Source organism: Tachypleus tridentatus, chromosome 9 (assembly GCF_004210375.1).
Source record: "Tachypleus tridentatus isolate NWPU-2018 chromosome 9, ASM421037v1, whole genome shotgun sequence".
Taxonomy (NCBI): domain Eukaryota; kingdom Metazoa; phylum Arthropoda; class Merostomata; order Xiphosura; family Limulidae; genus Tachypleus; species Tachypleus tridentatus.
In genome coordinates, this window is record NC_134833.1 from 7,976,130 (window position 1) to 7,991,482 (window position 15,353).

The 15,353-nt window shown below is 35.2% G+C and overlaps 1 long non-coding RNA gene across 1 annotated transcript in view; it reads right to left on the reverse strand.

The window, feature by feature from the left end:
• The window catches only part of LOC143224725 (uncharacterized), a 29,192-nt gene extending 21,372 nt beyond the window's left edge, over positions 1 to 7,820 (reverse strand). The window contains exon 1 of the long non-coding RNA XR_013013418.1: positions 7,708 to 7,820. This is a non-coding gene — a long non-coding RNA (uncharacterized LOC143224725). The remainder of the gene's footprint in view (positions 1 to 7,707) is intronic.
• Positions 7,821 to 15,353: the final 7,533 nt, after the last annotated feature.

The following is a 15,353-nucleotide window of genomic DNA, read 5'->3' on the forward strand; positions in this document are numbered from 1 at the left end:
TTTGCTGAATAGCACCAAACATGGGACGTAGAAAAGTGGACGAAGGTTTTGTTCTCTGATGAGAGAAAATTTAACTTGGATGGTCCAGATGGCTTCTAACATTACTAGCACGATAAGGGTATCCCATCAGAGACATTTTATACACGACACAGTGCAGGAGGTTCCATCATGATCTAGGGTGCTTTCTCCTTCCATGGAACAATGGAGCTTCAGGTCATACAGGGACGTCAAACAGCAGCTGGCTACATTGGCATGTTGGAGAGAGCATTCTTATTGACTGAAGGCCCTGACTTGTGTGGAAATGATTGGATCTTTCAGCAGGACAACACTGCAATCCACAATGCCTGCGAGATAAAGGACTTTTTTTCATGGCGAATAACATGATTCTTTTGGACCATCCAGCGTATTCGCCCGAACTGAACCCCATTGAGAATGTTTGGGGGTGGATGGCAAGGAAAGTCTATAGAAATGAACATCAATTCCAAACAGTGCATGATTTTCGTGAAGCCATCTTCACCACTTAGAATAAGATTCCAGCCAACATTCTGCAAAGGCTTATATTGACCACGTCAAAGCGAATTTTTGAAGTTATTCGCAATGACGGCCGTATAACTCACAACTGAGACTTCTTGTTGGGCATTAACTACCCTGTTTAGGACTTCTTTTTTGTATGGTCTTAAACGTTTTACCAGCTAGTATTTAGGCTAATTTCATAGTGTTCACATTTTCCCTATTAAATACTAAAAAGTTTTTTATTTTTATTTTCCCTTTTCTCATTTTCATTTTTCGAAGCTCTACTCAAATAAGTGGCTGAGCCTAACAACGCAAAATGCATTCTTTATGTTCATTGTCCTCAAGATTTGAACCAGCAGTGCATGACAAGTTTGTTGTGAATTTCACACAAAGCTACACGAGGGCTATCTGCGCTAGCCGTCCTTAATTTTGCAGTGTAAGACTAGAGAGAAGGCAGCTAGTCACTACCACCCACAGCCAATTCTTGGGCCAAATAGTGAGACTGACCGAAACATTATAATGCTCCCAAGGCTGAAAGGTGTGACAGGGATTTGAACCCGCGATCTTCAGATTACGGGTCAAGTGCCTTATCCACCTGGCCATGTCGGGCCTGATACAGAGAAAAATAAGGATTTCCAATTGTTTAACAGTTCCACTATTCGTTGGTAAAAGAGTAGCCAAAGGGTTGGCGGTGGATGATGGTGACTAGCTGCCTTCCCTCTAGTCTTACACTACTCAATTTAAATTTCGTATATATTGTATATATGTATCCTATCAACACTGTTGTTATTGTAACTTTGTATATGTTATAGTCATAAGTCATTAACATTGTTGTTATTTTAACTTTGTATATATTGTAGGTATATGTCATGAACATTGTCGTTATTTTAACTTTGTATATATTGTAGATATGTGTGTTTTCAACATTGTCGTTATTTTAACTTTGTATATATTGTAGATATGTGTGTTTTCAACATTGTCGTTATTTTAACTTTGTATATATTGTAGATATGTGTGTTTTCAACATTGTCCTTATTTTAACTGTGTATATATTGTAGATATGTGTGTTTTCAACATTGTCGTTATTTTAACTTTGTATATATTGTAGATATGTGTGTTTTCAACATTGTCGTTATTTTAACTTTGTATATATTGTAGATATGTGTGTTTTCAACATTGTCGTTATTTTAACTTCTTATATACTGTCCATGTATATTATGTATATTTAACAATATGAAGTCCACGTATATTATATGTAGTTAACAGTATGAAGTCCACGTATATTATATATGGTTAACATTATGAAGTCCATGTATATTATATATGGTAAACAGTATGAAGTCCATGTATATTATATATGGTTAACAGTATGAAGTCCATGTATATTATATATGGTTAACAGTGTGAAGTCCATGTATATTATATATGGTTAACAGTATGAAGTCCACGTATATTATATATGGTTAAAAGTATGAAGTCCATGTATATTATATATGGTTAACAGTATGAAGTCCACGTATATTATATATGGTTAAAAGTATGAAGTCCATATATATTATATATGGTTAACAGTATGAAGTCCATGTATATTATATATGGTTAACAGTGTGAAGTCCATGTATATTATATATGGTTAACAGTATGAAGTCCACGTATATTATATATGGTTAAAAGTATGAAGTCCATGTATATTATATATGGTTAACAGTATGAAGTCCACGTATATTATATATGGTTAACAGTATGAAGTACATGTATATTATATATGGTTAACAGTATGAAGTCCACGTATATTATATATGGTTAACAGTATCAAATCCCTGCGTATTATATTGTTAACAGTATTAAAATATAAGTTGTTTTTTATTGGATGGCTTCCTTTTTTGTCACGTGCTGTTCTATTTAGTTTGATATTTAGTGTTGTTTGAGCTCTTGTTGTTTTAAGACTCTACTGCATAAGCCCCCTAGTGGCGCAGCGGTATGTCTGCGGACTTACAACGCTAAAAACCGGGTTTCGATACCCGTGGTGAGCAGATCACAAATAGCCCATTGTGTGGCTTTGTGCTTAGTTCAAAATAACAACTACTGCATAAAATGTTTTTATTACACTCACAGCACTGACGGCTTTCTTCCTCGAAATGTGTTGTCCTTCGGTTCAGTCGTCAGTCTCGTCGCACTGATATCCTTCCTTGGCACATTTCTCTTGTCTTAGACTTACCGCGGTGGTAGACTTACCGGTGGCAGACTTACCGCAGTGGTAGACTTACCGCAGTGGTAGACTCACCGCAGTGGTAGACTTACCGCGGTGGTAGAGTTACCCCGGTGATAGACTTACCGCAGTGGTAGACTTACCCCGTGATAGACTTACTGCGGTGGTTGACTTACCGTGGTGGTAGACTTACCGCGGTGGCAGACTTACCGCGGTGGTAGACTTACCGCGGTGATAGACTCACCGCAGTGGTAGACTTACCGCGGTGGTAGACTCACCGCAGTGGCAGACTTACCGCAGTGGTAGACTTACCCCGGTGATAGACTTACCGCAGTGGTAGACTCACCGCAGTGGCAGACTTACCGCGGTGGTAGACTTACCCCGGTGATAGCCTTACCGCAGTGGTAGACTTACCCCGGTGATAGACTTACTGCGGTGGTAGACTTACCGTGGTGATAGACTTACCGCGGTGGCAGACTTACCGCGGTGGTAGACTTACCGCGGTGGTAGACTCACCGCAGTGGCAGACTTACCGCGGTGATAGACTTACCGCAGTGGTAGACTTTCCGCGATGGTATTGTACTTTCGAATTGTTGGGAATTCGCCGTGAACCCAAAATATCAGTAGTGGTGGACGTAATATATCTCTGTACAAGCAAGCATTTCTTATAGAGAGTAGTTACTTATAACTCTAATATGTATGTGTGCTTCGAGCTAAATTCGGAAGATCAAAATGCTAAAAACAAATAGTTCTTCCATGTCAAGAGACAACTGTCGTCAAACTAAACTTGTAAATATTCCCTTCATCCAGTTGCTAAGTCAATCACAATTACCACATGTTCTTCACAGCCCTGTCTCCTACACACATGCGCAATGAGACGCAGTGACTCAATGACACAAATCATCTGCAGACTGAAGCACAACGACCCATTCAAGAAACAAAGACTGTTGCACGGATATAGGAGTTACACGTGACTGAATGTTCGTGGAGATGGACGAACACACAGAATTATAGAACTATACTTATAGGTCGTCATGCATTCAGCCAAAATATATAAAAATATTATTCAACAATTTCACAAATTTTATTTAACTAAAAACAATTTAATTTAAATTTCACGAAGTTAAAAATATTTATTATGTCAAAGTTACAGGAAAGTCTATCCATACGACTGTGCAGCGTTTTGTCGTTTGTTGTTTTTCATCATTGGTGTAACCAATAAAATAATTTTCCTGTTTCATAAACGACAAATATTTATATATTTATCGTCAGTTACAAACATAAATATTATGTCTTTAATATTATTTTAGGGCTGGCATGGCCAGGTGGTTAAGAGACTCTACTCGTAATCCGATGGTGGCGGGTTCGAATCTCCGTCACACCAAACATGTTCGCCCTTTCAGCCGTGGGGGCGTTACCATGTTACGGTCAATCCCATTCATTGGTAAAAGAGTAGCCCAAGAGTTGGCGGTGGGTAGTGATGACTGGCTGCCTTTCCTCTAGTCTTACATTGCTAAGTGAGGGACGGCTAGCGGAGATAGCCCTCTTGTAGCTTTGCGCGAAGTTAATAAACAACAACAACAAATCAAACTGTTAATATTGTTAACTTAACGAAAGACGTTTTTGAGACAAACTTGTGTGTAGGTGTCAAGAAGAATAGAAAGACTTTGTTTCTGACGTTAGAGATTCCAACACAGTCTTAGTAACCAGTGATGACGAGAAACCCACTTGTTGAGAAATTTATATGCAAAAACGGCTCGTTTGGGCTGAGAAAACACTTTACATAGAAGAGCGAACAACGTTTCGACCTTCTTCGGTCATCGTCAGGTTCACAAAGAAAGAGGTAACTGACCGGAAGCTGACCACATGTTTGAAAGGGGGTTGTGTAACTGTGTGTCGAAATGTAGAGGGCGGTATTAGATGTTTGAATATATAATTTTATTTATTATATTAATATAGGTATAAAGGCGTTCCTTTATATTGGTTTATTTTGGGTTTAAGTTGTTGTATAAGTAAGGCTTCTTTAATTTTACGTTTGTTTATGTTTGTTTCTTTATTTAGTATTTGAGTGTTTTCTATGGTTATGTTGTGTTTATTTGACTTGCAGTGTTCGAAAACGTGTGAAGGTGACTTTTATGTTCTTTGAATCTGGTTTCCATTTTCTACTTGTTTCTCAATATAGAAGTCGTGGCAGTTATCACATTGTATTTTATAAATAATGTTGGTGTGGTGTTTGTCAGTGTAGTTTTACATAGTATAGACCTCAGTTTTGTGCCGGGTTTTGAATAAATTTGGTATTAATTGAATGTCATATTTTGTTACTAATTTTGCCAAATGTTGGTTATTTGTTTGCTGATGTCGGGAATATATGGTATACAGCAGTATATGGTTTCGTGGTTTTTGATTCGTGAGCTGTATTTACTTTAGTTGGTTGATTTTGCTTTCTGTGTAGGTGTGTGCGTATAATGTTTTCTACGGTTTGTGGAGGAAACTTATTGATGTTGGTGAAGTATTGTTTTATTTTGTCTAATTCATCGTTAATTTTATCTGGTGAGCATAGTTTTATGGCTGTGTTTATTTGGTTTCTTAGTATGTTGAGTTTTTGTTTTGTTTCATGTGCTGAGTCCCAAGGAATGTATAGTCCAGTATGGGTGATTTTTCGGTGGATTTCTGTTTGAAATTGTGTATCAGTTCTTGTAATTTTGAGGTTAAGAAATGATATTTGATTGTTTTCTTCCTGTTCACATGTGAAGTTGATGTTGGGATGTATAGAGTTAATGTGATTGAAAAAATTAAGTATGTGTTCTGTAGATTTGAATCCCGCAACCGTGTCATCTACATATCTATACCAGTATAGTGGTGGATGTAATGCTGTGTTAATTGCTTGTGTTTCAACTTGTGTCATAAAAATATTGGCTAGAACTGGTGATACTGGGTTGCCCATGCTTAGGCCGTTTGTTTGTATATAGTTTTGGTTGTTGAACATGAAGTTTGTCTTTATCGTGGTGAATTCTATGAGGGTTGCTAACTGGTTACTGGGAATTTCTATAGTTGGGTTAGGGTCTCGGATATAGAGTTCTAAGGCTATCTTGCAGGCTTCAGTGGTTGGAACTTCTGTAAAGAGGGATATAACATCGAAACTGGCCATTAAGGCTTTATGATTAAGTTGATTTAGATTAGACTTGAAATTAAAAGAGTCTTTGATAAATGAGCTGGCTGATGTTACATATTTGGAGAATGCCCATGCTATGTATTTACCAAGGTTGTAATTAAACGATTCATATGTGGACATTATTGGTCGTAATGGACAATCTGGTTTATGAGGTTTGGGGATGCCGTATATTTGCGGTGTGCGTGAGTCGGTTTTACGTAGGTAGGAATAAAGTGTTTGTGAAATTGTGTTGGCTTTTTTTTCATTTGTAGTAGTAATTTGTTCAGTTGCGTCTCGTGTGTCTTTGTTGGATTTGTGTGTATTGGTTTAAATTTGTTCGTGTCTGATAGGATGTTATTCATTTTTGGATGTATTCATTCGTGTTCATTATGACTATAGCGTTACCTTTATCTGCTTTTAGAATTTTTATGTTTTTGTCTTGTTTTAGGTTTTTATGCAATTAATGTCTCTTTTGTAAGGTTGTTTTTCAGTTTTCTGTTTTGTGAAATTATGTTGATGGTTTTGTGAGAAAATTCTTTGAAAAAATCGTTTAAGATGTTGTTTTAGGTGTTTCTGGAAAATATAAATTTGTAATTTTACCTGGGAAGGTTGGCTGTTGGATGTCAATAAAATTATCTAAGTTGTCTTCTTTCTGTTGGTTGTTTTGGTTGTTTCCTTGTTTTTGTTCTCTGTAGAAAGTATCACAAGTCTCCTGGCTAGGTCTTCTAAACATGTTTTGATTTCTATGGTTGGAATGTACCTAGGTGCTATAGCGAAGTTGAGTCCTTTGTTAAGTAGATGTATCTCGTCTGTGTTTAATTGACGGTCGGATCTGTTAATTATGAGGTTAGTCAACGGTTTGTCGTTTTGGTGTCTTTTCTGTTGTTTGCATCTTAGTTTTCTAGTTTTTGTTGTGGCAGATCTTTTTGTCTCTGTCGTTTTTAGTATTGATTTGGTTTATGTTTCGTTGTATAAGTCCGTAAATCTCTGGTTTAATGCAGCATGCCAGTTGATGGTCTAGATTCATTTTTTGTTTTTGTAAGTCATGTAGTTCTTTGTATTTTGTGTTCAACATGGCTTTCAGTAGTTTTTTCTGTAAATTTTGGATAATGTTTGTGTATGTATTAAAATTTTTTGAAAGTTTTACCTTTACAAAATTAGGGGTTAGTTGTTCTTTTCTACATTGTTGAATAAAATAAATGTCATTTCTTCTATTAATAATTCGTTGGTTTAAATTCCTTAGTTTCTTAACGATCGTGTGAGCGTGTACTGTTAATAGTGGTGTACGGTATGCTAGTTCAGACATAATGGTAACAGGTAACAGGTAAGTACAAATACACTGAGAAAAACACAAAAACTTACACTTCTCGTACAGTCGCCGTGATGAAATAATAATCAGTGATGTCTTAGTAAATAAAAAAGTCAGTAATTACTTATTTATGTACTTATCGAGGTAGGGACCCTGAGTGGCTCACCAGGAAGTCGTACGACGCTAAAAACCCTGTTTCGTTACGTTGTAGTTTTTGTACTTAACTTGGAAGTAGATGGAACTGAAACTTTGAGGCGTAAACAAGAGTGTTTAACAAAATAGTGAAGTTAAAAAGATACCTAATAAAATGATAAAGTGGTAAAGGTATGAAAAATTAACACCCGTAAGCCTATTATCTCACTTATATAAACTATTAACAAGAAAACGTACTACAAGAAAACCTGGAAAGGATTTTGAACAAACACTAACCAAGAGAACAAGCAAGCTTTAGGAAATGTTTATTAAGAACAGATAATTTACATGTAACTAAATAAATAACAGATATATCAAATGAAAACAACTTACCTTTATGTGTGGGAGTTATGGATAATCAAACATAATTTGAGTTTGTAGAATACACCGTATTTGTTAAACGCTTTAACGACAATAAGTGTTAACCTAACGTACATGAAAATCTTATGATATACGTACAAATATATATATAAGTAGGGAAACAAATATAAACAAACGCCAAATCAAAGAAGCCAAATTTACACAGCAACTAAAACCAAAATTAAACCAATATAAAGGAACACCTTTATATCTATACTAATTAATAACCTTACCTCAAACTGCAACGCCCCCTACAATCCTGTACCCGTTTATACTCTCGTCCCTAAGACATGTGTCTGGCAACGGGCATTTGCAAACTCTTGTTATCTTGACCTGAAGATGACCTAGGAAAGTCGAAACGTTGTTCTCTCCTTATCAATAAAAGTGTTAATACACATACCATGCGTTCTAAGATACAATATATATATATATATATATACAGCAGCAAAAACATATCTGGTAAATAAATATCACCAGTGATATCAAGATAGACAAAGGGGTGATTCGATTATCTCATACTGTTTACAGCAACCTTGTTAAAATGTTCAGACAAAACTGAGTTAGAGAATGAAAGTACAAAAATAGATGGTAAGACATTAACTGATGTGATTTACAAATGATGTGGTTCACTTTACAATTAACAGATCTAAGGTTTACAAATGATGTGGTTCACTTTACAATTAACACATCTAAGGTTTACAAATGATGTGGTTCACTTTACAATTAACACATCTAAGGTTTACAAATGATGTGATTCACTTTACAATTAACACATCTAAGATTTACAAATGATGTGGTTCACTTTACAATTAACACATCTAAGGTTTACAAATGATGTGATTCACTTTACAATTAACAGATCTAAGGTTTACAAATGAATGGTTCACTTTACAATTAGCAGATCTAAAATTTACAAATGTTGTGATTCACTTTAGAATTAACACATCTAAGGTTTACAAATGTTGTGATTCCCTTTACAATTAACAGATCTAAGGTTTACAAATGATTTGATTCACTCTAAAATTAACACATCTAAGGTTTACAAATGTTGTGATTCACTTTAGAATTAGCAAATCTAAAATTTACAAATGATTTGATTCACTGTAAAATTAACACATCTAAGGTTTACAAATGTTGTGATTCACTTTAGAATTAGCAAATCTAAAATTTACAAATGATGTGGTTCACTTTACAATTAACAGATCTAAGGTTTACAAATGAATGATTCACTTTACAATTAACAGATCTAAGGTTTACAAATGAATGGTTCACTTTACAATTAACAGATATAAGGTTTACAAATTATGTGGTTCACTTTACAATTAACAGATCTAAGGTTTACAAATGAATGATTCACTTTACAATTAACAGATCTAAGGTTTACAAATGATGTGGTTCACATTACAATTAACAGATCTAAGGTTTACAAATGATGTGGTTCACTTTACAATTAACAGATCTAAGGTTTACAAATGAATGATTCACTTTACAATTAACAGATCTAAGGTTTACAAATGAATGGTTCACTTTACAATTAACAGATATAAGGTTTACAAATTATGTGGTTCACTTTACAATTAACAGATCTAAGGTTTACAAATGAATGATTCACTTTACAATTAACAGATCTAAGGTTTACAAATGATTTGATTCACTTTACAATTAACACATCTAAGGTTTACAAATGATGTGATTCACTTTACAATTAGCAGATCTAAGGTTTACAAATGATGTGGTTCCCTTTACAATTAACATATCTAAGGTTTACAAATGATGTGATTCACCTTACAATTAACAGATTTAAGGTTTACAAATGATGTGGTTCACTTTACAAGTTGAACAAATATATGGACACCATTAAACAGTTTAAATGCCAGTGATTTTGTTCTTGTTATTGGGAATTAAAGACAAAGCTCTACAATGGGCTATCTGTAACGATACTAGCACTGTGAGTCAGCACACACACACACACCACTGCGTCACTGGAGAACGAATGGCAGTAGAAATAAAGCAGAATTAAAAAACACATGATGGAAAAACTAAATAAATGACAAACCATCATAACACATGTTCCAATAATAGTTGGAATGAAGAAACAGAGAAAGTGTGAGGGTATAAGTGTTTAGAACAAACCCTCAAAATGAAAAACAAGGGAAGTAAGTATGGTAAAAATAAAGGTAATATGGTAATGTTTTAGTATGCACGAGGACATTTGGAGGGATCGAGATTCCCCATTACTTTGTAGAAAGAGATCGTGGATATAAATAAGTGTTTAGTAACACCATTAACACATGACAACCAAACATGGGCTATAACAAGAGAGATAATGAAAAAGATAGAAACTACACATAGAAAGGAAAATACTTTACATAGCACAACAAGACAGATGAAGAAATAAAAGAATAAATTAATAACAAATATCATAGCTGTAGTGAGGTTAACTCTGAGATCTAAATAGAAATGGCTGGTCACGTAAGAAAATATTTACATGATAAGTGGACATTAAGAAGAAAGAGATGGACAACTAGAATAGGAAGAAAGATTTAAGGAAAAGACAATGGAAGGATGATATAGTGGCGGAATTAGAAATCACGTGGGCCTGGTATGCTGAGAACAGGAAATACTAGACAGATCTAACTGAGAGCTATATCTAACAAGGAATAACTGCAAATTAAATATATAGATAGACTTATCTAAACAAAACTGAGGTGGGTTACTACTTCTGAGGATGGGCCCATACATAGCATGCTTGAAAGAATGTTTTCATTTCTAAGGTCAAAAGCCAACACATTATGTGAAGTACAACCAACATGCAAAGTGTTCTAGTTCTGCGTATTTCTGGAGACATGCGACGTTTTCAGCCACAAATGTTAATGTTTAATCATAAGAATGTAGAGTATGTAAAAACCGGTGAACACCACAAACACCTGCGTCATGACTATATAAACATAATCCGGTAAACACCATAAACACCTGCGTCATGACTATATAAACATAATCCGGTAAACACCATAAACATCTGCATCATGACTATATAAACATAATCCGGTAAACATCTGCACACCATAAACACCGGTGCATCACGACTATATATAATCCGGTAAACATAATCACGATTATTAAACATAACACACCATAAACACCTGCGTCACGACTATATAAACATAATCCGGTAACACACCATAAACACCTGCATCACGACTGCATCACGACTATATAAACATAATCCGGTAAACATAATCCGGTAAACACACCACAAACACCTGCATCACGACTATATAAACATAATCCGGTAACACACCATAAACATCTGCGTCACGACTATATAAACATAATCCGGTAACACACCATAAACATCTGCGTCACGACTATATAAACATAATCCGGTAACACACCATAAACACCTGCATCACGACTATATAAACATAATCCGGTAAACACCATAAACACCTGCATCACGACTATATAAACATAATCCGGTAACACACCATAAACACCTGCATCACGACTATATAAACATAATCCGGTAAACACCATAAACACCTGCATCACGACTATATAAACATAATCCGGTAACACACCATAAACACCTGCGTCACGACTATATAAACATAATCCGGTAACACACCATAAACACCTGCATCACGACTATATAAACATAATCCGGTAAACACCATAAATACCTGCATCACGACTATATAAACATAATTCGGTAAACACCATAAACACCTGCATCACGACTATATAAACATAATCCGGTAACACACCATAAACACCTGCATCACGACTATATAAACATAATCCGGTAAACACCATAAACACTTGCATCACGACTATATAAACATAATCCGGTAACACACCATAAACACCTGCATCACGACTATATAAACATAATCCGGTAAACACCATAAACACCTGCGTCATGACTATATAAACATAATCTCGGTCGAACCTCATCTGCATACGTGATTGTTAGAGAGTCTTGATTTGGTCATCAGTAAGGACCCAGGCTGGTCAGATAATGGGAACCATGGCTCCTAGTTCACTGTTAACCAAACCCTGTACTATATGTATACATGTAAGTTTGAGATAAAGTGTTACTTCAGTTTTCACTTTGAGGTGAATATCAGAGTTCAAAGCACTTCAAGAATTATTATTTACCTAGAAAAAGACATTTGGATGTTTCATTCAGAAAGAATGGCAGTTGAAATCCAGTTAACCACAGCTGGCTGCTGTGAATTGGGTTTAAGGGAGACATTTGGATGTTTCATTCAGAAAGAATGGCAGTTGAAATCCAGTTAACCACAGCTGGCTGCTGTGAATTGGATTTAAGGAAGACATTTGGATGTTTCATTCAGAAAGAATGGCAGTTGAAATCCAGTTAACCACAGCTGGCTGCTGTGAATTGGGTTTAAGGAAGACATTTGGATGTTTCATTCAGAAAGAATGGCAGTTGAAATCCAGTTAACCACAGCTGGCTGCAGTGAATTGGGTTTAAGGGTATCAAAGTGTCATTAGTAAAAACTGGAACTACTTCTAAGTCAATGGTACTGTTTCTCAGACAGCCACAAAACAAATAGTAAGTGAATAACTGTTAACTTTGGTTATTTGGTACTTGCTTTGACAATGTGTCAACGTTGGTTAGAAACGACATCATCGCTCTAACAATTCCACTAACAACCCGCCTGTGAAACAGTTACACATGGAGCAATACATTTTTTAATATGTTGCATTTTATCCTACAACCATCCATAGAAGTGTACTCACTTGAGAGAACATAGAATCAGATTCAGTTCTTGTCATATACAGTGATGGTGGGAATAAAATGTGTACGTAGTTATTTCTGCACCCGGTATCATGAATGTTGTACTTTATAGGGTCTACATCATATACCCCTATGCTGTGAGGTACTGATGCTTAACAAATGATAACGCCCAACGTTTCTGTGCTGAACTAGTTAGTGCATGCATTGACGAAGAAGAGGGATTAATCATCTAGCACGACCGGCTGACCAGATTACAATATCATCTGTTGTGTAGGACACGCCTCTTGAGGAACACTTTACGTTGGGAATACCTTTAGTGTGTAGAACACGCCCATCTAGGAAAACTTCGTATTTTGAATTCCATCGAGTGTATGGGACACGCCCCTTGAGGAACATTTTATATTCTGAATACCATCTGGTGTGTATAATACGCATTTAGGGGAGGTTACTTCGTATTCTGAATTCTATCTAGTGTGTATGATATGCCTCTTGTGGCGTACCTTACATTCCAGATCCCATCTAATGTGTAAAACACGTCCTTTGAGGGGTATCTTAATTCCAGATCCCATCTAGTGTGTATGATACGTCCTTTGAGGGGTACCTTACATTCCAGATCCCATCTTGTGTGTATGATATGCCTCTTGTGGCGTACCTTACATTCCAGATTCCATCTAGTGACACCCGTTAAGAAACATGTTACATTCTGTCAAGTCACTACAAGCACATAAAAAAAGACTTACATCACATAGAATGCTGTTTTAAACAGTTGACAGATGCACCTGAGAACCTTGTTAACACTGTTGTCTTCAGATATGGAACATCTATAATAATCTATATTTAAATGAAATAACATGAACTTTAAAGATCTAAAGCTGTTTCACATATGTGAGGTCACAGGACTCAAAAAAGGATTCCTAATTTGCATAACAAATAAACAAGTGATGATAATCATTGTTTTATAACAGTAATTATGTGTTGTAATTAGAGATTCTCACACTGAGACTGATGCTCTAATATTAATTAAATTGTTATATGTTGTAACTAGAGATTCTTACACTGAGACTGATGCTCTAGTATTAATTAAATTGTTACATGTTGTAATTAGAGATTCTCACACTGAGACTGATGCTCTAATATTAATTAAATTGTTATATATTGTAACTAGAGATTCTTACACTGAGACTGATGCTCTAATATTAATCAAATTGTTACATGTTGTAATTAGAGATTCTCACACTGAGACTGATGCTCTAATATTAATTAAATTGTTATATGTTGTAATTAGAGATTCTCACACTGAGACTGATGCTCTAATATTAATTAAATTGTTATATGTTGTAACTAGAGATTCTTACACTGAGACTGATGCTCTAGTATTAATTAAATTGTTACATGTTGTAATTAGAGATTCTCACACTGAGACTGATGCTCTAATATTAATTAAATTGTTATATGTTGTAACTAGAGATTCTTACACTGAGACTGATGCTCTAATATTAATTAAATTGTTACATGTTGTAATTAGAGATTCTCACACTGAGACTGATGCTCTGATATTAATTACATTGTTATATGTTGTAACTAAAGATTCTGACACTGAGACTGATGTTCTGATATTAATTAAATTGTTGTATGTTGTAATTAGAGATTCTCACACTGAGACTGATGCTCTAATATTAATTAAATTGTTATATGTTGTAATTAGAGATTCTCACACTGAGACTGATGCTCTAATATTAATTCGTGAAGCAAAAAAAATATTTTGTTAGAAAGCAGCTTCTTTCAAGTTAGAGAAATCAAGTGTTTGAATCCGTTTAATGTTTGTGATAATAATTTGTATTTGAAATGAAACTACATGTACCACGAACAGAAACATTTCTTTGCTCAACCAGAGATTATCACCTCTACAATATCTGAAAAGATGGTCGACATAATATTAAGAATACTTTGGAAAGAAACTAGAAGATTGGATGCTGTTAATCTGTGGAAGGATGGTGTTGAAGGACATAATATTAAGAATACTTTGGAAAGAAAGTAGGAGATTGGATGCTGTTAATCTGTGGAAGGATAGTGTTGAAGGACATAATATTAAGAATACTTTGGAAAGAAAGTAGGAGATTGGATGCTGTTAATCTGTGGAAGGATGGTGTTGAAGGACATAATATTAAGAATACTTTGGAAAAAAAGTAGAAGATTGGATGCTGTTAATCTGTGGAAGAATGGTGTTGAAGGACATAATATTAAGAATACTTTGGAAAGAAAGTAGGAGATTGGATGCTGTTAATCTGTGGAAGGATAGTGTTGAAGGACATAATATTAAGAATACTTTGGAAAGAAAGTAGGAGATTGGATGCTGTTAATCTGTGGAAGGATAGTGTTGAAGGACATAATATTAAGAATACTTTGGAAAGAAAGTAGGAGATTGGATGCTGTTAATCTGTGGAAGGATGGTGTTGAAGGACATAATATTAAGAATACTTTGGAAAGAAACTAGAAGATTGGATGCTGTTAATCTGTGGAAGAATGGTGTTGAAGGACATAATATTAAGAATACTTTGGAAAGAAAGTAGGAGATTGGATGCTGTTAATCTGTGGAAGGATGGTGTTGAAGGACATAATATTAAGAATACTTTGGAAAGAAAGTAGGAGATTGGATGCTGTTAATCTGTGGAAGGATGGTGTTGAAGGACATAATATTAAGAATACTTTGGAAAGAAAGTAGAAGATTGGATGCTGTTAATCTGTGGAAGGATGGTGTTGAAGGACATAATATTAAGAATACTTTGGAAAGAAAGTAGGAGATTGGATGCTGTTAATCTGTGGAAGGATAGTGTTGAAGGACATAATATTAAGA